General features: G+C 39.2%; 1 long non-coding RNA gene across 1 annotated transcript; it reads right to left on the bottom strand.

Moving 5' to 3' along the window:
* On the bottom strand, window positions 1-23,542 carry LOC133209923 (uncharacterized). The gene is made up of 4 exons (XR_009724803.1): window positions 23,366-23,542; window positions 3,519-3,612; window positions 765-983; window positions 1-438 (listed from the first exon to the last, which is right to left on the bottom strand). It is a non-coding gene; the product is annotated as an uncharacterized LOC133209923 (long non-coding RNA).
* Between the last annotated feature and the right edge of the window lie 1,712 nt (window positions 23,543-25,254).

Here is a 25,254-nt window from a genome sequence, read left to right as displayed (position 1 = left end):
AGAGGTCCTGGGATCACCTTTAAAAGCTGTATGGTCCAGGAGAAGACTGCTGAAGTGCTGCCAACTACAAGAAAAGTCACATGGCTCTCTAGTGCTCTGCACTTAGGCCAAGTTTTTAAAAGTGTTTTGGTGTACTTAATCCTTTACTTCATTCTTCAAGTAGCACTTTCTAATTAGTCCTTGTGCTGACCACAGCCTCTGAAAACAAGTCATTAAATTGTCCCTTTCTGAGTATCTCAGAGTTAAAGCTCCCTTCTTACCCTAAAGAAAAAGGTTTGCTCCTCAGGCAAATTCTTGTCCTTGATCTCTCTAGATCTGATGTTTATACCTTTATGCCTCTCTATAGCCTCTTACTTCAGGCATAGTGACATTTACTTCAACAGAGATCTGCCCAAGTGTTGTGCCGTAGTGACATATCCAGACTTGGTTCTTCTGTGCCTGCAGAAGTAAAAGATGTCCCATATGTATCAAGATGACAGGGCAATGTGTTGAGAACTTTTTCATATGAACAGTCTTAAGATACCAGATCAGAAGAGACTGCAGAAGTGATAAATGTCATTTATACACTGGCAGATTAACATCATGGCAACGTCTGGATTTTAATCTACACATCACTGGGAAAATTTTGAGAAGTCTGGGATAGTATGGCATGGCTATTTCTCTCATTTGGGCTGATATTTGCTTGATCTGCTCATATCTTAGTAAGTTTGCTCTGAGCAGAAGAGCAACTCATCTTCCCTCCTGGCAAAAGTTACACAAAATACCTTTTTATCTCAAAGAACAGTTTGCATTCTTCTGCAGGAATTCAGAAACTTACTATAGGTAAAATATCCTCTCGATCTTTTGGTAATGTCGTTATATTAGCAATAGCAGATTGCCTTTGGAAGTCCTTTGTTCTGAAGTTTTAGTAATGAAATGTCTGGATACAAAACTTTGTCATATTATGTTTTGAAGGTTTTGTAGCAGCAGAAAGCGGTGTGCATCTATGAGCATTTATAATGGAGAAAAGCTAAGTGATAAAGTGCACCTTTAACATAATGACAGTAATTCAGTCTCAGACAGTGAATGCTATTATACCCTCTTTTAAAGACTAAAATCAGTCAATTGAAATGACAATTATGATAATCCTCATGTAATGAAGATTATTTTAAAACAAAAATCTTTTTTTGTGTGTGTGCCTGTGAATGTGTGTGTGTTTATTGTACCTAAGTACAGTCTTGATGTTCTGCTTGGCTGGAAATGCTATACAAATACACCAGTATTTTCTAACTGTTCGCTGGTTTCAGTTGATATTTAGTGTAAACTGATTTCTTAAAAAAAAAAGAAACCACAAAACCCCCACAACCAGAAAGAAACCCACACCAAAATAACCTCCCTCTTTAAAAACAAGCTGTATATGTTTTGGCAAAATACTCTGAGCATACAGCTTGGAGAAATGGGCAGCCTTATAGAAGTGGCTAGCTTGATCAATCTTAGCATATGACACGATAACTCCTCACCAAAGCACCCAGTGCATTTACCCTGTGTTTTATCTTAACTTCCTAAAGGAAGCTTCTGTGAGCTTCCAAGAAACCACATGGATAGTTAATAGTGAGCAATATAGTTTCAGCAAATGTTATTCTAAGTAGGAGTCATTCCATTATAGGTGGCCTGTCACAGTTATCTGAGTTGGAAGGGAACATATGGATCATCTGAATTCAGTTTTTCTATTGCCTAAGATTTTCAAAGAATTCTGAGGGAACTAGGTAACTAATCCTACAAAACTACAACTAAAATTATGTTTTTTCTTGGGTTCCTTTGAAAAACTTGCTCTTTTTAACAAATCAAGGTACTCATAAACATTGTACAGCAGAAGTAAAATGCCACAAAAGCCACAATGAAGACACTCGGGCAGTTTAAGTGAAAAGGAAGATAAGGAAAGGATCTGCTGGGGCAAAGGGGGTGAAAAAGCAGGCAATAAATACAAGATGATCACAGGCAACTTGCCTTCATGGCCTGACATGAGTGTTAGAGCTCCTGCCCTCTGAAACGGTTCTGACATAAAAGCAGTAAGTATTAGTATTATGATTACAAAACACATTGGAGAGCTATAGGAACAGTTTAGTCAAATAAAGGAGATGCTTGTTAGCAAAATGTACCTACATATTTTGTATATTACGGGTTGCCTCAGTTGTTCTGAATCTTATAATGATACTCCTTGCCCACTTCTACAAAACGCTTTTTAGGAAAATCTATATGTAAATATTGCTAAATGTTTTTTCTTCAAGATTTTGTACCTTCCATTTCTCAGTTGATTTCAAAGTAAAGAACTGATGATGAACTCACAGATAATCCCCAAGAGATTCCTTTAGGTCGGGTGGCAGTTTACCTGTAGTGTTTAGGAATCATACAGGAAGCATTCCTTCTTTGTTGAGGGATGGCAATTAGGATCAGGTGAATTGTATTTTGCTTGCAGAGCACTTTTAGGGTAGTTCACATTAATAAAGATGGTTATTTCTGATTGATAAAGATGGTTATTTCTTCTTAGACTTGACCTAGTTCAAATAATTTCCCATTCAAAAGATATAAGACTTAGATCTTTGCAGGAAGTTGTTACAATTCACTGTGAGCAGTGGCCTAAAAGGGTTGCCGTATGCAGTCAAATACATTGGCACAGTAGGGAAATGTGATCTTTTCTAAGGCTATTATTCTAATCATTCATCTAGTCCCTTGTCCAAATATAATATGCATTGGCACAAAGTTAATTTAAATTTTTTTTTAATCCCTGCAACAGTACAAAAACCCATGAAAAAGCAGGGTGTCGAACATGTGCTTTCAGGAAGTCCTTCATTGCCTGTTAATTGTACAATGCAATTGTGTCAAAGTGGTCTAGATGACATTGCTCTGCTGACTGTTTTGTGGCTATGTTTAATAGCTGGCTGAAGTAGCAGGCATTCAGTTTCTGTATGCCTCAGTTACTGAGCATTGTTTCACATGTACACATTTCAGTCATGAATAGTTGATTGTACCCTTCCACACACACTTTTTCTGAGGCTTTTAAACTGTCTCGGCCCTGATCCTGCCAGCAAACTTCATCCTGTCTCTGCATGAGTCCCTGATGCACTAGCTAGGACTTGCTGAAAAGCTTGCCAGGGTGCCATCTTAGGTTTGTATCCCCTGCAGCACAACAGCCCCAGGATCAGCTAACAAAATTGTTGGGCAGATTTTAAAAGCAGTGCTTAAATCTTACAGGCCAAAATCTGCCCTGGTCTTAACATCACCAATCATACAAGAGAACCCAACTGGCTTTCCTTCTCCTCTTCTCTCCACTATTTGTGAAGAAAAGAAACAAAGCTTTAGTCTTTTTGCCACTCCAGAAAGCTGCATAGCACCTGAAGGTCTGTCATAAGAGATCCACGGGAAAAGACTGAATCAGTTCTCTTTTTTTTCCGTCCTTAGCTGGTGACTAATGCTGAAGCAGTTGCTTCAGTGCGAGTCAGGCACAAAAAGTCACCAGCAATCCAGGCCCACATACTCACCCAACATTTTGTCTTCAAGGCTCCTTGCAAACGTTAACTAATTCTCACAACATTCCTGAGAGGTATCCCTGTCCTTATTGTCCTGAAAGGAAAACTGAGGGAGATAATTAGAGCCTCATAATTAAGTAACATCTGATGACCTGGAGCCCAATCTGCTATATGGGTCAACAGACAGATTATGTCCTTGGACTGACTAATTGTATTAACACACAAAAGCAGCAATTCACACCGCAGCAAAGAAATAATCACCCCCCCAGCAGTTCTTGCCTCTTGGAAAATTATGTCACCTCAGGGCTCAGATTCATGATCCTTGCCAAATTTAGCTGTGGCAACTAAGGAAACTGCTGCCTCTACTCCTGTTACAGTTAAATCTGAATGCCCAACTGAGGAATGAGACAGCAAATATTTTCCCTTATTAAGGATAAAATATAGCATTGCACATTATCTTGGCAAAAACACTGTAAGTCCAGGACTGAAAGTGGATAATATCTTACCCTCAGCATGTGCAAAAAGATGGCACAAGTCACTGCCCATTTTTGCCTCAGTTTCTCTCTTTATATTTGCTGTCAATAAAGTACAAACTTCCTCTAATTCATATCCTTAAATTTTGCCACCTTCAACATTATGAAGAAATTGTTAGGACAGGACTCTAATGAGGAACTAACTGTCCAACTCCACCCTGAGTCAGTGGACTTAACATTGGCTGATCACACAGAGCAGCTTTGAAATTCCAGCCCTGAAGTCAGTAAATATTTTGGAGAAACAAAAAAGGATGCACCACTGTCACACTGCAGACTGACCACAGGTAGAGGTGGCCTAAATTTCAGCTGATGTAAGTGGGTCTTGATGTAGGAATTCTATCAGAGTTTATTTCTTTGCTGATATTTTTGACTGAAACCCCTAATTTTTCAATGGAAAAGCAGTAATAATTCCATGGCAAATATAGGCAAATTTAAATGTTGAGCAAAAGAGAATGCCCCAAAATTGAATTCTGCAGAAATATGTATTCTGATTTTTTGAATCACTGTGTTGTGTGTAGAAAGATTGCAATTGCCTGAAGGACCAAAATTCACCAAATAGTTCTTACAGAAAACTAAATGCATTGTCCTATAGGGGATATTGGTTGCATTATTGTACATATTTAAAGTTGCAAAAAATATTTCCACCCTGAAGTGTTTAGGCTTGTTGGGTTTTTTTTAATTATTTCCACCCCCCCTCCCCATGTTACTGATGTCTTAGAAGATCATGTATATTTTGCTGACATCGAAACAATGTTTAGGGACACTCCGAAGGAAAAAAAAAAAAAAAAAAAAAAAGAATAAAGAAAAAAAAACTAACCCAAAACTCAGCTATTACTTACTCCCTGTCTCATATGCCAAAATGCAAAGCAATTGCATTTCATCAAAAATACACTCTCCCCCTATTACAGACACTCCTCAGTATAAAAATTCTATCTGAAAATTTAGACAAGCACTACGTTCTGTAGTCATGAGATTTAACAGAGCAACACAGTGAATTTCAGAAGCATCAGCACAAACAGATTGCAGATTGCCGGGGTTTGTATGCAGCTATATTCATCCTTCAAATTTTTTTAAACCTACCTTGTGGCTAATGACCTCAGGTGGGAATATGAGAGTATTGCATTTACAAAGCAGGAAACTTATAAGCAGAAGGCAATTGTAGGTTTTCTGCTGTTCTATGTGCTCTGAAGAGACAGTCCAAAATCAGAAACTTAATCAGAACACCTTCAATTTATTTTTGTTACAGTTGGACTCAACAAAACAACAACTGCTTTTTGATTTCCCATCACGGAAGTCTGACAAAAGCAAAACACAGTGTTGGACATCGACTTCTAAAACACTGCAGAAACAGAGCATTGTGCGATTGATCTGTGCTCTTTAAGAGAGGGCTTTTCTTTGTTGTTTGGCTTGACACCACAGCCCAGAAGGAGCCGACTAGAGAAGGATCCTGTTCTAGCAGCATCTCCCATCCCAGGGGCCAGCAATTACACCAATCTCAGGGGGCCCCAAAGCCTCTAAAGAATACCAGCTCCCGCCAGCAAGCTCACAGCCAACATCTTCTACTGGTCAGCTTCACCTGCTTTTCTTCTGCTAAACTCTGACAACCCAAGAAACTGTGGCTTTCAGGTTGCTCTAAGGCCAGATGGCATTTAGGCATTGGGAAATAACTCCCTGATTGAGAATCCCCATTAAAGATGGTAAATTGGTATTGTATTAAAAATAGTAATAAAAGCCACTTACATAATTTTGCATTTCCATACACTTAAATAATGTCAATTTATTGAAAAAAATAACAGTCCACTTACATCCAGCAGACTCAGCCAATAATAATGATGTATTTTACAATGTATGAACTTTGCCATGTGCTGTAAAGGTATCAAAAAATCAATACTACTAAGTTGACAAGTTTATCAATGATTGAAATTAATTTCCTTTTTTCTGATACTTCACTAAACTGAATTCCATAGTGCCATATTAATTAACATCCCATTTGTTCTGTGTAGCTGGAAAACAACTATGTTATCTCTGTGTGCATTTAGGGAAAGTTTTTTATTATAAGCAGATTAAGACAGTGGATAGTATTAATATGTAGCCACAAATTATTTACTTAGTAATTTAACTGCAAAGATTCTTTGAAGTTATACAGGTTAAAATTTCCAAAAGATAGCAGTCATGCTGGATTCTCAACAGGACTCTCAGGACCCAGTGTTCTTGAAAATGTGTATTTATGGTTTTCCAGAAAATCTGGGACTATCAGACGCACTATTTGACCAGAAGCAGGCCATAAGACCCATTAACTCATTTAGAAAGTAACTAACACACTGGCTAAACTGGGTAGTTGTGTCTCATGGAACTTGGAGAAATCAAAAAACAGGAACAAAACTTAAACAGGGTCATAGGGGAAAGGCCGTCATAATTTCTAGGATATGGAGTTCTGGAGATGCTCGATTTAAGAGTAAACGTGTAAGATGAAGTTTAGACGGCTGGACTACAAATGTTACCTCTTACAAAGGTGAAAGGGGTCAGGACTTGCAGGTGTGATGCAGCTATCTTGCCTTTCTAGTCTTGTTTGGGGGGAGTTGGTGAATTTAATTTGAAAGACCTTTTGGCTTTGTTTTTTTTTTCCTATTTATATTCCAGACAACATGGAGTATGGGGGTTTTCATAAAAAACATTTTCTTACTTGCAATTATGTTTCTGCAGCTGAAATCAAGCAGCTAGATCAGAGAGATTCTCTGGGATGGGTGCTAAGGACCATGTTTTTCACCTTGGTATTTTCAGCCATGACCTTAATTGGAGTTTAGTGTCCCATTAAAAGTTATGCCTCCTGGGATTTCTATGACCATTTCAGAACTGGAGTTTCTGCCTAATGTACTGCTGAACAACAAAAAGTCCTTGTAGTCATATCCCAAAGGCCCCCTATTAAATATACAGCAGTTCTCAATTAACCTGATGTTTAAAAACCACAATAGCTCTAAAGGCTATCTGCTTAGCAAAGTCCCTGATCTAAACTGACATCATTTAATTGTACCCTCATGCAATTTTGGCCATACGCAAAACCATGTTGCATGTGACACTAATAGTTGACTTCATGCTCTGTTGTGACCAGGCTAACAGATTTATGTACCCATAAGTATCAGTTTCAAGGCATTAGGATACTAAAATTAACTTTGTCTCTCAGAGTTCACAGTATCTGCAAGTTTAAGAAGAACAAATTCCTATGAAATTTAACCCACTGCAGGAATAACATGTCACTGCTCTTTCTGTGAGATCAGGAGTGTAAGTTTGCAGAAAGAAGATGATAAATTCACTAATCTCAGCAGCAGCATGGAAAGACAGTGCTGGCATGTTTCTGTGCCCTGGAAAGTGAATTCCACCACCTTCATGAAACACCTGTGACAAGCCAGATCTTAAAAAAGATAACCAATTCTTTAACCACAAAAATACACAGACAACTATGTTATAAAGTCAACTTGTCAAGGTAAAATCATTTTCAAGAAAGGAAGCTTATGCAAGCTTATACATGCTCACAAAAGGCATTTTGTGACCTTACTAACATATTTGCTCCAACCTCAGTTTCAAAAAGGGATGGCAACATAGACACAAAGAAGTGTATTTAGCTGCTGTTCCTCTAAATTTATTCAAGTGAGTAGAGAGAAAGTATGTAAGGCATATATAAGACCAAAGAAAACGGCTCAGCACCAGACATATACTTGCATGTGTTTAGTAAAGGAAATTAAAAGCTTTCCCTTATTTCTGACCTGAATTTCTGAGCTTTAGGCTCCTAGCATGCTGTTGAGAATGCCTTGATTGCTGGGTGATTATGGGTGCTGTCCTATTTCAATTGGAAAAACATATGAGTGCAAAGAAAAATCTGGTTCCCCACAAAAAAAAGCAGCACAGAGAAATGTTTGCAAAGTTATGGGAGGGTTATTTAAAAAAAAAAAAAAACAAAAAAAACCCAAAACAACAAACTAAAAACACAAAGGAAAAACTAAGACATGAAAGCAAACAGCAAGGTGCCCATGCTTCACCCACAACCCTATTATTAACCGATACCTGGGATTTCTCTTTCTACCTACTATGAAAAACTTCCTCTGAGCTTCGAAAGATCAGGGCAAAAGTTTTAAAACTGTGAAAGTTTCAGTAAAAACGGAACAAACAACACCCACCCCTCCCCCCCTCTGAAAATTATCCTCTGGAAATGCAATTTGTTTTGAGAGTTTTTACTTTAGGAAAACAACAACTACCAACTACTCTGCTGAGGGAGAGACAGGCCTAGTGGCCAGGGAACTGTTTTAAGTCTCTCGAGATCCTAGTTCAGAGCCAGAGATTTCTTGTGTGAGCCCAATGCCAGAAACACCAGCTGCTAAAATAACATGAGGATGAGAATCTTTGATTTCCTTAAAAATATAATTTTAGCTCTTGTTAGCAAAGATGTATGCTAAGAGAAACAGATACTGGGGGGGGGATGGGGGTGAGAGGGAGCAGAAATGACATGAGTTCTGAGCTGTGATCTGGTACATTTCTATGAATAGATTAATTCTGAAATTCACTCCTCTAAATAATTCCTTTCAGACCATGGTTCAGGAGTATTGATTCATCATCCCAAATCTTTAACAAACGATAAGGCTAATGTGAGGTCCTTTCCCATAAATAAGGTCCAGCTGAGCACAAAGAGGTGTAATTTGTCCTACTGAAGACCTAGGCTGACCATAGAGAATGGGAAGTTACTCATTGCTGATAGCTAGAAAGTGCCTCTTAATGAGAAGGGGAGTCCAGGTAAAGGTTATTGGAAAAATTTCCTAGGATATCTCTGGGATCTCAAGAATGCTTTGATCTGGCTCCTGAACTGTCCTTTGAGTCCTTTTCCAATTAAAAAATATTACTAACTTACAGGAATTAAGGAAGAGGGGAAGACATATGGAATCACTGCTGTGCTCTCCCCAGGGGACATCAGGGAATCGGAGGAGTGGATTTCTGTTCTACTCTCACCTAATTTGCCTCCACCGCCCTCTTTCTTCTCCTTTCCCCCCCTCCTTTTACTACAACTCATCTAACATCTGTTTACAGCTTGCTGATCATAAATTCATCAACCTGGAAAGGTGATATCTACCTCTTTTTGCTGAAAAGCTTTTTGGTTTTCTGATGTTTTACTTATTGGATCTCCTTCCCATATAGTCAAATTAGGTGAACAGCAGAGACATATAGCCAGGGGAAGGAAAAATGATCTCCAAGTACCACGTATGGTAAACTTTTAGTCTAGTCCACAGTGATGCACAAACCTATGCCTAACAGCTCACTCCTATTGAAAAGAGGAGGGCTTGCTCCCTCTTTTGGGTCAGTGACTCTGGTGTCAGTGTGAGTCAATTATAACTCAACAGAGAAATATCTTCCTGTTGTTGATGTTGTTCTTTCCTGGTCTAGTTTCTGTAGACAACTTAAATTGACTAACTGAAGCACTCAAAAGGAGCCAGATTCATCACAAAGTGAACAACAGACATGCAGAGCTGGGACTAACTAGGAGTTAGGATATAGGAGAGTTAAGCTCCACTCCTTGACAGTGATAATCTGGTAAATTGACTCAGATGGTTCTGGAAAAATTACTTGGGACACAGAAAAGTGAAATGACTCGAAGTTAATTCTAGAAAAAATTTTGATGAAGCTATAGCTCATCATTACCAAAACAAGGAGGTCCCACTAAGCCAGCTAACTTGCTAAATCAACAGGAACCGGGAAAAAGTATATGGTTTTAACTGGCTTAAAGAGATTATTTAGCCCAACAAAGCACTCAGTAATTGCCAAATTAGTCCATGGAAGAGGCCCAGAGTGCACAGATCAGTATGGGAAAAACAGAGGACAAAAAAAAAGACAAAAAATATTAGTCATAGTTTACAACACCTGGTGCTTTGCAGGTTCACCCACCTCTTATCTCAACACCTGGAGCATTTCAGTGCATTTCCATTAACTTCTCTGTGAGGTAGCTAAGGTTACCCATGCCTTGCAGATGGGGAATTGAAACAAAGAGTACTCAAGTAATTCACATTAAGTCCCAGGGAAAACAGGGATCTGCCTGAACCCAAGATTTATTTACCAGGTTCGCTGGTTTTAACGAAGGAGGACAAGTTGCTCCTGATTCTGAAAACACCAATGAAGGCAATGAGTGAAGGAGACAGATGATAGAACTTATATAAAAAATCCACCCTTACCACACTCTTCACACAAGTGCTGATTATTCAGTATGCACTGTCTTCCTTTGCATGTTTGTATTATTAAACAAAATTTGTATTGTTAAAGATTTTAAATAAAGAAACTTCAATGAGCATACTGAGAAAGCAGCAAATGCCCTTAAAACAGAAAGCTGCCTTTATCATTATAATAATAGCATGGAAGAGCTTTATAAAAAATAATAAATGAAGTGTACAAATTATACGACATTCATTGCATGACATCCTGACAGCTATGTTAGTCCTGTTAAAAATATCCAGGAGGACGGCACATTGCAGATGGTACTTCATAATGTGTTCACTTAAAAGCAGTCATTCTCTACCTCAGGGAGAGAGCAGCTTGATGAAGGCCATAGGACACTTGGTTCAGCCAGTAAAAGCTGCTTGATGAGGGCGTCTTTATTTAGTTAGTTAGTAACTTATTCATTCATTCATTTTATGCAGGAAAATCTGAAAAAAAACTTGAAGGAAAAATCACAGCTTTGTGCCTTCTTTGTGAAATTCACAATCTAGTTCAAATAATGTCTGCCTCACTGAGAATTATAAGTGTGAAGAATGGGTTAAAATGCCCTAGATTTTCACCTCTGGAAAGATGAGCTCAAACCTGACTTCTTATAGGTTACCAGCTAAATGATTGACCATTTGTCAGTGACACAAAGCCAATAAATTACTGGGAAACCTGATAGGATTGATTGTCAAAAGATGCCCAGGAGTGGAATATCCTGCCCAGGATGAGGTGTCTAAGCAGAACCCTACAAGTGACCTTCAGGAACAGTCCATCTCACAGCTCACCCTGCACTTATCCCCATTCTGCTTTACAACAAAAAAAATATATTTGCCTAGAATATCACACAGAATAATATTTTAATAAATATCAAGTAGAGAAATATCATTTCCTTAACAAACAAGATGTCAACAGTACAAATGTCATATTTACTTTTGTTTTATTAAGATTTATACCATTTAATGTTGGGCTTTAAGAATTACACTATAATCAATATAATTTTCATATAAAAGGGATGGTATATTTTTAAATCAAGCCTGTAGAAACTCACTCATCAGTGGTTTATGAAACTTGAGTACACTGATGCTTCAGTACTCAATTAATGTCAGGCAATATGGATTTCAATCTGGCTTGAAATATATTTAAACAAATGAAGTAGATACAAATGTTGGCTCTTTGGCCAGCCAGAGCTAAAAATCCATTTTCTACCCCATTTATAATAAGAAGTAATCTGAATGTAATTTATCTAAAGCACAATATGTTTCCCTAATTTTTACATGTAACCATTACTTATAGTTTAAGTAATAGTTATATCCATGGATCTTAGAGCACTTAATTGAAAATGAATGGTATTAAAATGTAAGACTCCATCCTTCAAAAATAAAAGCATTATCCTAAGGAATAATTGAAGGGGAGGGGGGCCAGGAGAGTGAAGACTGGGAAAAGGCAAAGGAAGGGAACTTTAACAAAAATCTTTAAATGCTAACATTTCTTCTCATTTATGTTATATTAGGATTTTGTTTGAATGAAATTAGTCTCTCTCAGCCCCATATTTCAGTTCAGATTACAAAATTCTCTCATCTGATTGTCACATTTTGTGCTGAAGTCAAATCCTTCCACAGCAGAGTGACATGTCAAGGGTGACAGTGACAAATTGTCACTAAGTAAGGAATAACACATGACAGGGCGTTTGGCCATAATGAGATATATGCATGCCTCAAGAGCATTTGCAGGCATGAGGCTGAAGGGCAACTGCTCCCAGCACTCATAATGTTGCTAGGTTTCATTAAGACTTTACATGCACTGGAATAGATTTCTAGTGATTAAAAGAAAAAAGGGGAAAAAAAAAGATTTATGAATGAGTAAACCATGGCAGCAAGTTTTATTTTTATTCATGGTTACCTAGAAGTTTGTATGGGTTAGCAGGCTGGGGCAAAAGAAATGAGAAAGCATCTTTTATCCTTCTTTTAAATTTTCTATTCTACTGTCCATCACGGCAATGTACATGTTCCATCCTTATGAATAGCGTCAGTGAAACCTTTGGCCTAATGGACTTGATGGTGTTTCATGACATGTATTCATTTGTAGCCATAAACTCTACATGGTCAAGGTGATACTGTTCAAATATATAAAGATTTTATTAATGTCTCTTTTTGTTGATGTGGGTTTAGAGGTAGTACAGGGGCATGTCAAAGTTCACAGAAAGGTTTTTAACTTATCCCTTGTGATTTGATTTCTAATGACTTTTCAAACTTAGTACCTCTTAATTAATTATAAGCACAACTGCTAAATCCTGACAAGACTATCATAACATAGGGACTTTTATGAAGAAGGTCAGGCCTGTGGTTAAAGGGACGTAGGAAGTCATATATTCAGCTCAGCCAGTGTCTCTCACCACCAGGGAAGGAAGATGAGAAGATGTTTTTACAGAGTTTATTGCAGTTCTCACACTATAGATGTGTGAGAATTGCAGGTTTCAGAGCAAGATTTAGGACAGTTGTTTCTGCAGAAAAAAATTGAAGTCAGGTAAAGAGAAATGGGCAGAGCTTATGGTCCCTCACCAGCAAGAGCAAGTTAGCTGACCTTTCTATGCCTCAGGTTCCTTGATTAGGAAAGGCTGCAATGAAATTTAATTTCTTCACCATTTGTAGAGCACACAGAACTTTTGGGGCTGAGAATAGTCTCAATTCAGAATGCAAAGCTTCTTGGTATTAATTTCAATGTATGAGAATTTTGCCACCAAAATCCATAGTAGTCAATGACTTTCTCCCATTCAAGTGAAAAAAAAAAAAAAAAAAGCTTCTAATTTTAGTCTAAAAGTGAAAGCCAAAGTCTCATCAACATGTACTATATCATTTTGCTTTAAAAATACCAGCAACATTGTTCATGTTGTTGATCAGGTGCACCCAGAAACTGTAGTGATATTCACAGAAAATTCTACCATGGAAGAAAGCTAGTTTGTCATAGTGTGTTTTCTCTTTTGTCCAACCCACAGAGCATTAGGAGCACCTTCTCTTAAACAGAACTCCTTCATCTCTCTGAAAGAGGGCGAAAAAACTATCATGACACAGAGTAAAATGGAAGAAAGGGTGGGTGCTTTGGAAGAGAGAGGAAATCAAGGAATGTCCCAAAGTCCAGAAGCTGGGACTGTGTCCCTGGCTTGGATGCCTGACATGAGAGCACTTCCTTGTTAAAACAAATTTTAGTAGGAAGTCATTTTATTAGTCACAGTAATACTTATTATTTCTATAGTATCTCTCATTTAAGAGCTTCACAGATCCTTTACAGAAAAAAAAACCTTCTTCAATTTTGCTACCAGATATTCATAAGCCACAGGGAAGTTACAGGCTCAGCTCAATCCATGACAGAGCAGAAACAGGGAAAACACATTTCCGAGACATAAAGGATTTTTCCAGCATGATATTCTTGTGGATATCCTGAATTTATTTCCCAAATCTCAATGATGCATAAAATCAGAACTGATCTTGAAAGCCTTTCTGCTTGGATTTGAAATAAAAAAAAAGCATTGGTGGGTGCTACCACATTGCTAGGAATGGAGCGAATCAGAGACACTTCCCATTATAGAAAATAGAGGCTATCATATTGGCCTGAGGCCTCAGATTCAAACCGTTACGTAAATGACTCCCACTGAGATATTTTAATTTCTGCCAAGGAGAGCAGTTTGTGCCCTTACCTCTCATCCAGCATGTCCCCAGCCATACATCCCAGACTCTAAACAGCACCAGCCTCAGCTCTCCCATTCAAACAATAAAGTCACAGGCCTCTTGGATCAGGGAACAACCCCTATGGCTGGATCTGACAACCTTGGATTCATCACTCTCACGGCAATAAATGTGTTATTCAAGTACATAAATTTCAATTACTCACTGCTTTGGAAAGGGATTTCTGGATTGTATTATCGGCAGTTATATCCTTGGCAGTGTGGCCACCCAGGCATTTTTCGAACAAGAGCGACACCTGGGTTGTGGCATTCACTTGAATGGTCTGTTTTATGCTTGCAATCCTTAACTGTCCCACAGAAATATGTTTCACAGATGGGATGGTCATTGAAACAAACTGGTAAGTGAACACTATGAAGGCAGTTTTATGCATTGGCAACTTGTCTGATTTAATTTTAGACTTTCTTGATGGCTGTGTTGGCCTTTGACAGCCATGGCCTCTGGATATTGCAGCACAGGACTTTTTTTTTTTTTCCTAGATAGTATCATTTCTACTTATTATATCATAGCCCTCTACAAAGCAATGCATTTTCTGCTACTATTGATGGAGAAAAATGATGACGAGCCTAATTGTCAACTTGCACCCAGGAACTCTAATCAGCTTTAGTATAATCTTGTCATTTGCTTGTGCCAGTGCAAATATAAAGGGGTAAGAGTATGAAGCCATGCCCCAAAGATACATGGAAACACCCAAGTTTTGGGGGAGTGTCCTATCTCCCTGACATGAGCGCCTTGCACCCCAAGGAGAAAATGTCTTTCTGTGGGTCACAGGGGGCACATCAGCCTCCATAAATTGTCCAGGTCTCTTGGGAAGTCACATGAATGGTCAGGGAGGTCTTCGGATTCAAACAAATGAAGCTGCGGTAGCCAGAGAATTTTGAAACTGAGGAGGCTGTGGATCTCTTCTCAAAGGAATGAGCAAAGAGAAAAGTGTGAGGAAAAAGCAAACTGGAAGGACAACAGGAATGTGCACGGATGACCCGAAAGTGTGTATAGATTAGTGTATTTTGAATACATTTGGATACCAAAATGTACTGAACAAATGCCATTTGATTTTGATTATTGAACGTTCCTTTGTGTTGCAAAATATAATGGAAGATTTCTTTGATTTTTCCTGTTCATATAGGGAATACAGAGACAAGTCTTAGTTAAGGTACGCATTAAACACAAAGAAGGTGGAAAAGACCAATATCCTGAAATTAAAATGTTTTGCTTTTGCTGAGTGACTTTAAAACATGGCTGGAAAGTAGATCCTAGCCACTTTCAACCTGATGTCATAATTATCCTTTTTTAAAGTCTGTGATAATTGTATAAAGCTTATACTGAGGTGAGAAAAGGATTAAAGAAATGTTCAACAAGTTCCTAAAACCTCTTCTCCAAGGAATATTTCTCTAAGTGATACTGCTGTGTTCACTCCATCCTCATTTCCAGACATAAATACAGGCACCTAGGGAGAGTGAGTAAGGAAAAGGACATTCTGCATAGCTGAAGTTCACAGGAGATTTACCAGTTGTGAAACTGAAGGTTGAAGTTAAAAAATTTGGCTTGTACAAAGGAGGAGACTGGTCAAGTAGAGTGATTGCATTGTGGAGCTCTAAAGAAGAATCAGGCATGCAAAGCCATGCTATACCTTGTCCATCATCTGTGCAGTACCTATCTGCCTGCCAGATCTCACCTGTCACTCTGCCTAGTGTTTGCTAGCTCAGCACTGTGAAGCAGGCAGCAAGGGGAGAAAGAAGCATAGGAAAGGACACAGCAGACTAGATGGTGCTGCATTTGAGCTTCGAAGTTCAGCAATACTCAGGGAGCTATGTCATTCCCTGTGACAGGAGGAAGCCTGCAGGCTTTTTACAACAGTGCTTTCAGTCAGACCAAGTCCGGGAACAGGAAAAATGGCATGAAGTGACTCCCGCACCACCTCCAGCCAAGCTTAAAAATCTGTTCAAATGGGAATTAAGTCCTAAGCCTTTAGACGGAAACCTCTCTGAGCTGAGAGTAAACCAGAAACAGTTCTAGGGCTGTCTCTTTTTTTAGTTTGGATGTGTTGCTAACACAGTATAACGCTACAGTCAGCTACACATCATCCCAACTGTAAAAATTAAAAAGAGCTGTTGAATGTCAAGTGATGAAGCACTAAGTGTCACAACTTCAAAAGTCCTGTTTTTCTGGCAATATTTACTTATTCACATGACACATTAACATATGTAATAAGTACATAAAAGAACAAATGTCATATGGAGAAGAGAAGCCAATGTGTACCCATAATATAGTGAACAGTATCAGAAAAACCTTAGATAGTTTTAATTTCTTGACTCATATACCTGAAACACAACCTCTATGCTGTAGAAAAGTGAAAAAGTATAGCTTTTTTCTTTTGTGACTACTGAGGTTCACAACTATTGCTCCCTTTTTTTTTTGCCTCAACACACCTAACAGAGAAGTTTCCTTTTCACTGAATTTCTTCTAGAGGAGTTTATAAAAAATTAAAAAAAAAAAAAGAATAAAAAAATAATTAAAAAAAAAGGAAAAAATAGGTAAAGCTATAAAGAACAGATGCTCTCTAGGAAGATATTTCAAGCATCCTTACCTCTAACTTTGCTAGTAAAGGCTTATCCCATCAGTCATTAACTAATACAAACAGGCACATTATTAAGCCATGAGGCTGCCACAGGATTATTATGTAAGATTATGACCAGATCTTGAAAGTTCGGTTTGTCTCAGCTTTTCAACTGGCATACGCTTAACTGCTTTGCTTGCTTCCAAATTACGTCTAATGTCCATTGCATGTGTCGTATGGCAAACATCAGCCAGCTCTGCAAAAGCTGTTTCTAAACATGTTTGGTTAGACTTTTTTTAAGGCAAGTTCATTTCCTCTGCCAAATTTAAAGAATAGACAGCCTGACATGTATGCAGCATTTCAGCTTCACGGTCAATAGTCTTCATTCATTATTTGGGTGTGAAAATAAAGTGTAAGAAATGAAATGCTGCTACAGCCTTCCCTACATCTGATACTAGTAATTGGTTCCTCCAATGAGAATATTATGTGTTTGGTACATACACTAGGAAAATAGAAACACAAAGGGGAATGATGAAAATGTATGAACCAGACACAGAAAAAAATAAAATTGCATTATCTTTTAGGCTAGTACATTCCAGACCTAAATTCTTTTCTTCTCCAAAAGAATAAAGATTGTATTGATATTCAGCTACTAAGAACAGATACGTATTGCCATTTTAGACTTCTGAAGAGTGTGGAGATCTGTGGCCAAATAAATCTCCCCCATTTTTAAACTAGCAGAACAGTAGCAAAGATGCTGACTATGTGCTATTCATTATATAAACTAATATATTTGACAGATGAACTGAGACTCTCACTGTTACCTTCAAACTTGAACTTCGACTTGACCTAATCCCATATCAAATGATAACAGTTTACCATCTGTCCTTGGTCAGCCCAGTGGAAGACTTCAAAGGATAGATTTAATAGCATATAGTTTGGCTTTGACATAGAGACTGTATCTGTTCTTACTTAAAGAACAATAAAACCTTGTATTTCATTTCTTCTTTATTTTTTTTTTTTTAACAGATGGAGAGCTGGTGTCTTATTCCATTCTGTCACCCCATCTGGACGCCTTAAATGTGATACTAAGGGAAGCATGGGGTGAGCCCACCAAAAGCTGAGATACAGTGAGAAAGGAAAAAAAAAATAGACTGATACCTATCTTGCTGCATGGCAAATTAAAGGCATTTAAGGCTGCCATAGGGGAGTGTGGAGAAGAAATCAGTACTTGCTTCTGAACTAAGGATGGCAGAGAATAACAATGCAGCACTGGAGTGCATTGCAAGCTCTTAAAGAAGTACAGATGCTTCATCAGTGACACCTAATTGAAAACAAACATTTTTGTCAGTCAGTTTATGTGGCACATTGCGAAGCAGCAAACCACAGGTCTAAACATCACAGAAATCACTTTCTGCTTACTGTTCCTCCTGAGATCTCACCTGGATGAGTTTACCACAGGAAAACATTCTTTGGGGAATTCAGAAAATGTGTTTTACTCTCACTGCAAAATTAACTGTTTTGCTCTTTTCTGAATGAACTCTTCATTATAACCAGAAGTTCTCTTTTAAATTCTGAGTAGTGGATTCAGTTAACATATTAATGGATGAAAGACCACTAAATTCATTTAGTCTGAGCCATTATCTCTTTTACCATAGGGCAAATGACTGAACCCAGTAATTCCTAAAGGAGAATGTATTTGCCTTACTATGAAAATATAGTAGAGTTTGGTCATTACAGATATACCAGTGCATACTGATTCCTTTGTCTGTAGCTGCTCTGCAGAGACTAAGGATGAGGTCTTCTCTTTTGGCATCTCTGAAGTATCTACAATATTCAGCAGTGCTATAAAATAATAAGTAGCAAATGGGTTTATTTTTAGTGGTTACTCAGAGTTTACTCTGGTCATTTACATATGTGGACTTCAAAATTCCCTTGAATTACAAAACAGTGAAGCAAAACCTTACCAATGGTGGCATGCTTTCATATTAAGATAATGCCCCTGATCCTACAAACAAGAGCTTCAGTCCCCAGTTATCTTTAACCTAATAATTTTTCTTTTGGCATTAAGAAACTTGGGCGGGGGGGGAGCGAAATTAAGGTTGGCACTCACAGGCAAATGATTAACAAATATTAGGTATCTATCCCTATCCCTTCCTGGAGTCTATACACCTCTGTGGATATGAAAAAGCACTGTAATTCCCTTTTCTCCTACCAAAGGAATTTGAATCATTCACCATGGACAAAAATGCATCATAATGTTGGCATGTCAATCAAAGCTTTGACAGAAAATGCCAAATCCAGTGACCAAGGCTTTGTATAAGTATGAACAAGTTTCTGTTCAACAAATCTCTGCATAGATCCCTCTAATCATATTTGAGAATGTTATTTACCAAGTGAACCAAAATAAAAGAAGAAAGGGAAAAAAAATAGATTGATCCTGACCAAATATATTTTTGTGTTTTCTGTGAGAAAGAACCCCACTTTTTTTTTTTTAATTGTCAGCAAAAATACAAGTCTAAATTGTTACAAAACTGCTGATGCCAACCTCCCCCGTTTTCACCTCTGACTTTTATTCACAAACTGCAATGCTTAGGTAGATCACTTGAACAGAACAGCCCTGTTTTGAGTCTCCCAGGACAGCACCCCAGCCCTGAAGCAATAAAGCTATTTGAGGTATGAATCTCTCCTATTGACACTCTTCCACATTGGAAAATAAGCATTTCCTAGATCAAAGACTGAAACTTAAGTGGATATTTTAAACACATGACTGCATAATTACTTTATATAAAATATATCTAGCTTGAAAGAGCCAGTGTAATCTCAGTTTCAAAATGTACTCGGGCTGGGGAGTTGTGCACTCTTCTGACACACAGGAAGGGCTTGATTTAAATCCCTGTCATCAGCTCCTCTCTGAGAGACCACAGGACAGCACTTCCTATGGAGAGCAGCTCCAAGAAGCCAATTTTTCAGGAAATAATAAAGGAACATACATCTGTATATGTGCTGCAACTTCTGTGCAGTTGAGAACTGGGAAAGGAATATTTGAACATGAAAACATCTGTCCTCTACCAGTACCTCAGGCACTCAGCATGAGGCAAGCCAGCCAGCACCAAAACACCCAAATCCCCAGTCCCCATGAGGGAATGGCACCTGTCAGCATTACAAAGTGGAAATCTCCAGACATGTATTTGTTCGTTGTTAAGAAATGTTTCAACCTTGTTTCCTCTAACAGATATTTATTCCATTCACAAGCATACTTTTACTGGTATTCTTGTGGAAGTAACCAAAGCAGCCTGTCTGCTTTGAGACAAAACCAGCACCAAACTGGGGCAGAAGGAAGCATTTTAAAGCCCCTTAGCAAAGACCTTGGTAGGTCTCAGAGACTCAGTCTGCAGCCCTTCCAAAGGAGCCAGCCTGGGCTATCCCTTTGAAGGCTCCAATAAGGTAGCAAGCCTGTTTTCTTAACAATCTGTCCTTTCTCATCTGCAGAGGGAAAGCAAGTCAAGTGTGCCCTTATAAACTACTTTAGTAAAATGGATGTGCAGTACACACTTCATTACAACCGCCACGGGGATTAAAAGTAACTTGAGCAAATGGCCCCAGCTCCTCCTAATTATCTTTTCAAGATACTAGACCACAAAAGAGAAAAAAAAATAAAAATAAAAATAAAAACCGAACCTGCTTAAGAGCACCTGAGTCTGCCGAGGGACCAGAGCAGCTACCACAGGCTGTGGGCCCAGCCCCCAGAGCCTGGCTCTCCTGCACAATGTCCCACCTGCTGGCAGGTGCAGTGGGCCCCAGGAGACAAGGGGAGTGCGTAAGATCCTCAGAGAAGAAGCCCTGCCACGGATGTGTGCAGGACCTAACCGAAAAGCGTCCGGCTTTGTGTCTGAGCAATGCTGCCCTCCTATGGCATGTTGCTCAGCCCACTCCCTTCTCCGCTGACACCCTTCTGTCTGAAATGCTCCAACAGGCCCCTAATCCCACCAAAACAGCAAAAGGAAGGGGTACGTGACGATCAGTCGGTTACTCTTCCTGGCTCAGGGCCTCTGAAACATATTCCCAGATGACTGATCCAGCTGGCAGAGCCCCATACTCTGTCCAGGCCTTTGTGCTTGGCCACAGCCTTTCCCAGCCTTGGGGTCCTGTTTCCTTCTGAAGTCGTTTGGCTGTGCAGCTCATTCCTCCATTAACCCTTTCAGAGGTAATGCAACAGAGGAGCAAGAAGCTGAGAAGTTTAACCTAGAGCACAAACAGTCTTTTAAAAACAAACCTTCACATCATGAGAAGTACCGGCTGTAAGAAGCTCCTGACTTACAGTCATGTATTCCCCTACTGCACTGTCCGGGGTGATTGCAGCTGAAGTCCTTAGGGTAACCCAGTACTGAGTCTTCTTCCTTGTGACTGACCTCTCCTCCTTATGAGATTTTTCTTTTGAAAACAGTTTCTAGCTGCATTCTTACCTACTTACTAGGAAAGCTCCTCTTACTGCCACAAAGTGGCTGCAAATGGCTGTGGAGTTGTCTCTGCACACCCTGCTCACAGCAGATCTTTACAGCATTATGTGGACTCCCTTCAATACAACTCAGCACTGGCCCAATCTGGGGTTTTCACAGCTTACTAAAATGTCTTTACATTCCACCACCAGTCGAGTCAGTAGAGGCCTCTTGTTTATTGGTGGGACCTGGGTGTAAGTCCTGAATACGTGTGAAGATTTATTCAATAAACACACCACTTGTATGAAATGTGGCACAGGAGACTGAAAGGTCAGTGAGTAGTTCAGCAACAACAGAGGCACCAACACCTGAAATGACTTTAAGTGGACGAAGGCCCCCAGCTACATTTTTGTGAACGTTTTTTTTCTCTTTGTAGGGAAGGACACTTGAACCAGCTACACCTCATGGGTTTACAAGCAGCTGCAGAATATAAATGTATAAGGGAAAAAATACTATAAATTGAAGAGAATTATCATAGGAAGAGAAAAGGGTAATCCACGGACTCTGCTCAGATCCAGTTGGTGCCCTGGATAACCGAATATTTTGAGCACTAACTGAAGTTGGTTGCATAAAGCGCTCAGATACATGGAACCACTTTTAGCTTACAGGGAATACTCTTCTACCACTCCCTCAAATCCCCCCAAAACCTGTGAAATCAGTTCTCCAACAAGAAATAGATCTGCCTTATGCCATGCCAGCCAGCTTTCCAGATTCATTGTGGTCAGAGCTCTGCAGTTTTGAGGCAAACCTGTAGCTTTTATGTAATAAAAAAGTAACTGACTTTGTGTTTACCACGTGCCTTCTCAGATGCTTCTCACATCTGGATTGCTTCCAGTGTATGTATATAGTTTATATATGTTTATAACCTTATAAAGTTTTTAAAGCTTTGGCAGTCTCTCAGCCACAGCTGTGATGTAGGTCTAATGTGTGTTTATGGGCCTGAGCTGAGTATGAAAATGCTGGAAAGTTTCAAGTGTCTTTATGGACTTGCAGGTGGAGCTAAATAGAAGCTGTAACCTAAGTGAGGAAGACATCTCTTGTGTGTAAAACCCGAAGTATTTCCTACAACAATTCCTGGCTCACTGTAATCGTTTAAATCAGACGATCCCAGGCAGTGCATTCCTCCCAGGGACCTGCAGAGCCGTACAGCTGTCTGCATGGACACACAGGCTCTCATCTCCCAGTGCCCCCCCAGGTCTCACAAACCCCCTGACCCACTGCTGTCCACACTGCTTTGCACATGACAACAAGCCTGAGCTACAGGTCTGGCCTGCACTCCAGCCTCCAGCATGCCTCGTGTGCCATGGCCAAGGTCTTCCTCTGCCAGGTGGGAGGGCACTTTGCAAGACTTTACCCTGGAGTTGCTTTGTCTGAATTGCACAGACCCGACTGGGGAGTGGAAGAAGGGAGCAACAGCAAGTGCCCATCTACTCTAGAATTTATCTTTAGTCCCAGGCTTTGTTTCCACATCCCACCCCAAAACTTTCCCTGAGCTACTCCTCAGTGTGTCCTCCTGCTTCGACCTTTGCTCTCTCCTTGAGGTCTGATGGTTTTACCACTCCACTACGACATGCTCTTGAAGCCTGATAAATAGCTTTTGATGGTAGGCCATAGCTGGCTTCAAGCAGGCAATCTACCAAGCAGTGGAGATTTTGCATATAAAGCTATTAAAACACAAGGTAACATGAAGGGTCAACTTGTTTCCACACTGCTATAGCAAGCAGTAAGATAAAGACAGCACACATTTCTGTAATGAGCTAACTACACTTCATACAAAAGACCATGGGGTATCTGCTCAGAGGCTGTATTCAACAGTGATGGATCTAGGAATGCTGGACATTATAGTTTGCATTCCTTATAATACCTGAGCATCTGTTTCAAACCATTTCCTGACAATCTAATCTCCTCCTTGAAATTTCAGAAGATGTAGGCACCAGTTTTGTCTCCCCTCACTACCCTCGGAAAGTGAAGCATGGCTATTTTTACTAGTGTTACAAGACATCTTCCATTTAAACCAAACCTGTATAAAAAAATGGAATACTTTTACAGCTTTTATACATTATGCTGAGCATTGTTATTTCCATTTTTGAGAAAACACCCTCTATGTATATTTAGAATTCTTCCTATAAGCTGATGAACTGATTGTAGTCATAGAAATACCAGAAAACTGACAAATTGGAAATAATTATTTCAAAAGGTAAGTACTTGTCTTCTACTACTGATGTACTAGCAGCTTCCTATAAAATAATAGCTATCATTTTGAAAATACCAGATCCTCAAACAAAAAGAAAATATATACCAGTTCAATGTCCCTACTCTAGAAAGTGGAGTACATTACAGGAATGTAATGGAGGAGATTGTTGCAATTAATCGAGCAACCAGAATTTGCTTTTGCATAGGGTTCTTTGTCTATGAATTGCAAAGAATTTCTGAGCAGCAGGCTATGAGTTTTTCATTTTTCTTAAGGAGAGGTAAGAAAGGCTCCAAAACAAATCCTGTCTCAGCCACAGACAGTGAACCCAGCAGCATGCTCTGTCCCAGCACCCTGCTGTGAGCACTACAAAGTTTCCCTCAGAAAAAGAGGCAGAAATGTGCCAGCTTCTGCCCTCAGTAACACCACTGGAATCCTAGCATTATAATTACAATGATGACACAACCTAGTCAGTCAACCGTTTCATGTCTGCCCAGCTAATTATATTTTAACTGTTGCATCAGCTTGGATAACCAGTTGGCTGCCATGTGAATGCTTGGTTGGTGCAGCACATATATTTCCCATCTTAAGGTGATTAATGTAATTCCCAGCACAGGAGAGGCCAGATGATGAGTTCAGTGCAATCCCTGGTATTTAAAAGCAACTGACCAAGAGAAATAATCCAGGGCATATCCATACTACTCCTCATTTGTGCAGATAAAGAAACTAGAGAAGAACCTGTGTAACTTCCACTACAGACAGCTCCTCAGACCAGACTGAATGGACTGAGGCAGTTTTACTCCTGAGCCCCCCCACAGGACATTAACATTGTACCTAAAACAATTTAGTTGGACAATGAATCAAGAATAAACACTTTTCAGGACTTGTATGAAGAACCAGGAGGTGAAATACCATGTGCTGGCTGGGGAATTTATATGCAGTTTAGCACTTGACTTAGCACGTGATACTGAGCAAGATGAACAATGTTTCCTGTCCTGTTTCCCTGTCTTTAAAATGAGGAGGGTACTTAGTTCCTAGGTGAGCTCCTCCTACTGAGGCTGTAAGACTTAATGTTTGTAAGAATAGCTTGGGATCATTGGAAGAAAGATGTACAAAATCAGTATTGATCCCAAATGTTTTGTATACTCTGTTGCTGCACTCAATAAACAATCAAGTATAGAACACGTTTCTGCAAAGCCAACATGTAGAAAATTCTCTATTGTCTCTTTCCACTTTAGCAAGCAGCCCATGGAAATCTTTAGAATCCCTAGTCAATACTATTTAAAACATCATGACTGATTTTACACTCCACATTCTTTGTAATTTCTCTTTCTCTCAAATAGGTAGTATTCTTGTGGGAAGAATGTCTTCCCTTCATAATTATTACAAACAAAGCTTCAGACATGCAAGTTTTCACATATCAGGTGAAGGCCTAAAATTTTGGAGACTTTCATTATCCTTTCAATACAAAAACACTTCCATGGGGATTTTCCTGCTTTTGCTTGAAGGGAAGTGTATTTTGTTTCCTTTCAGTGTTATAGTGAAAGATAATGTCACGACCACCTCATAGACTTACTGGTAATCCATTTCATGAAAAATCAAATCCACCTGTTGTATAAGCATAGCCTTATTATAATACAATAATGCATACCAGTAGCCTAGGAGCAAATTTGTTCCCACTTGTCCCTTCCAATCATTCATCTTGCACTGCATGTCTCTTGGAGTCATAGGGCTAGCCTGTGCATCTTGACAGCCCTGGAAATTATTCTAAATCAGTTCATTGTATTCCAACTCAACACTTCTTTTGATTACAAAGTTAATAGCCTAAAATGGACATTCTAGAGTTAACACTGTGAACTGCTTAATTGGTCACAGGAAGAGCAAAATGCAAGTGCCAGGCTGAGCATGACAACGCCTGGCATTGCTTGAGGCTCCACTATTAGAAGAATGATGTAAAATTATATATAGGTTTTTAATTTCTTCTTTTGGCCTGCAAA

The sequence above is a fragment of the Neopsephotus bourkii genome, unplaced genomic scaffold, assembly GCF_033783945.1.
Source record: "Neopsephotus bourkii isolate Nb327-2 ecotype Australia unplaced genomic scaffold, CSIRO-AGI_Nbou_v1 NB_372, whole genome shotgun sequence".
In the NCBI taxonomy this organism is placed as follows: domain Eukaryota; kingdom Metazoa; phylum Chordata; class Aves; order Psittaciformes; family Psittacidae; genus Neopsephotus; species Neopsephotus bourkii.
Note: the sequence above shows the minus strand (reverse complement) of the source record. Positions and strands in the feature narration are given on the sequence as shown.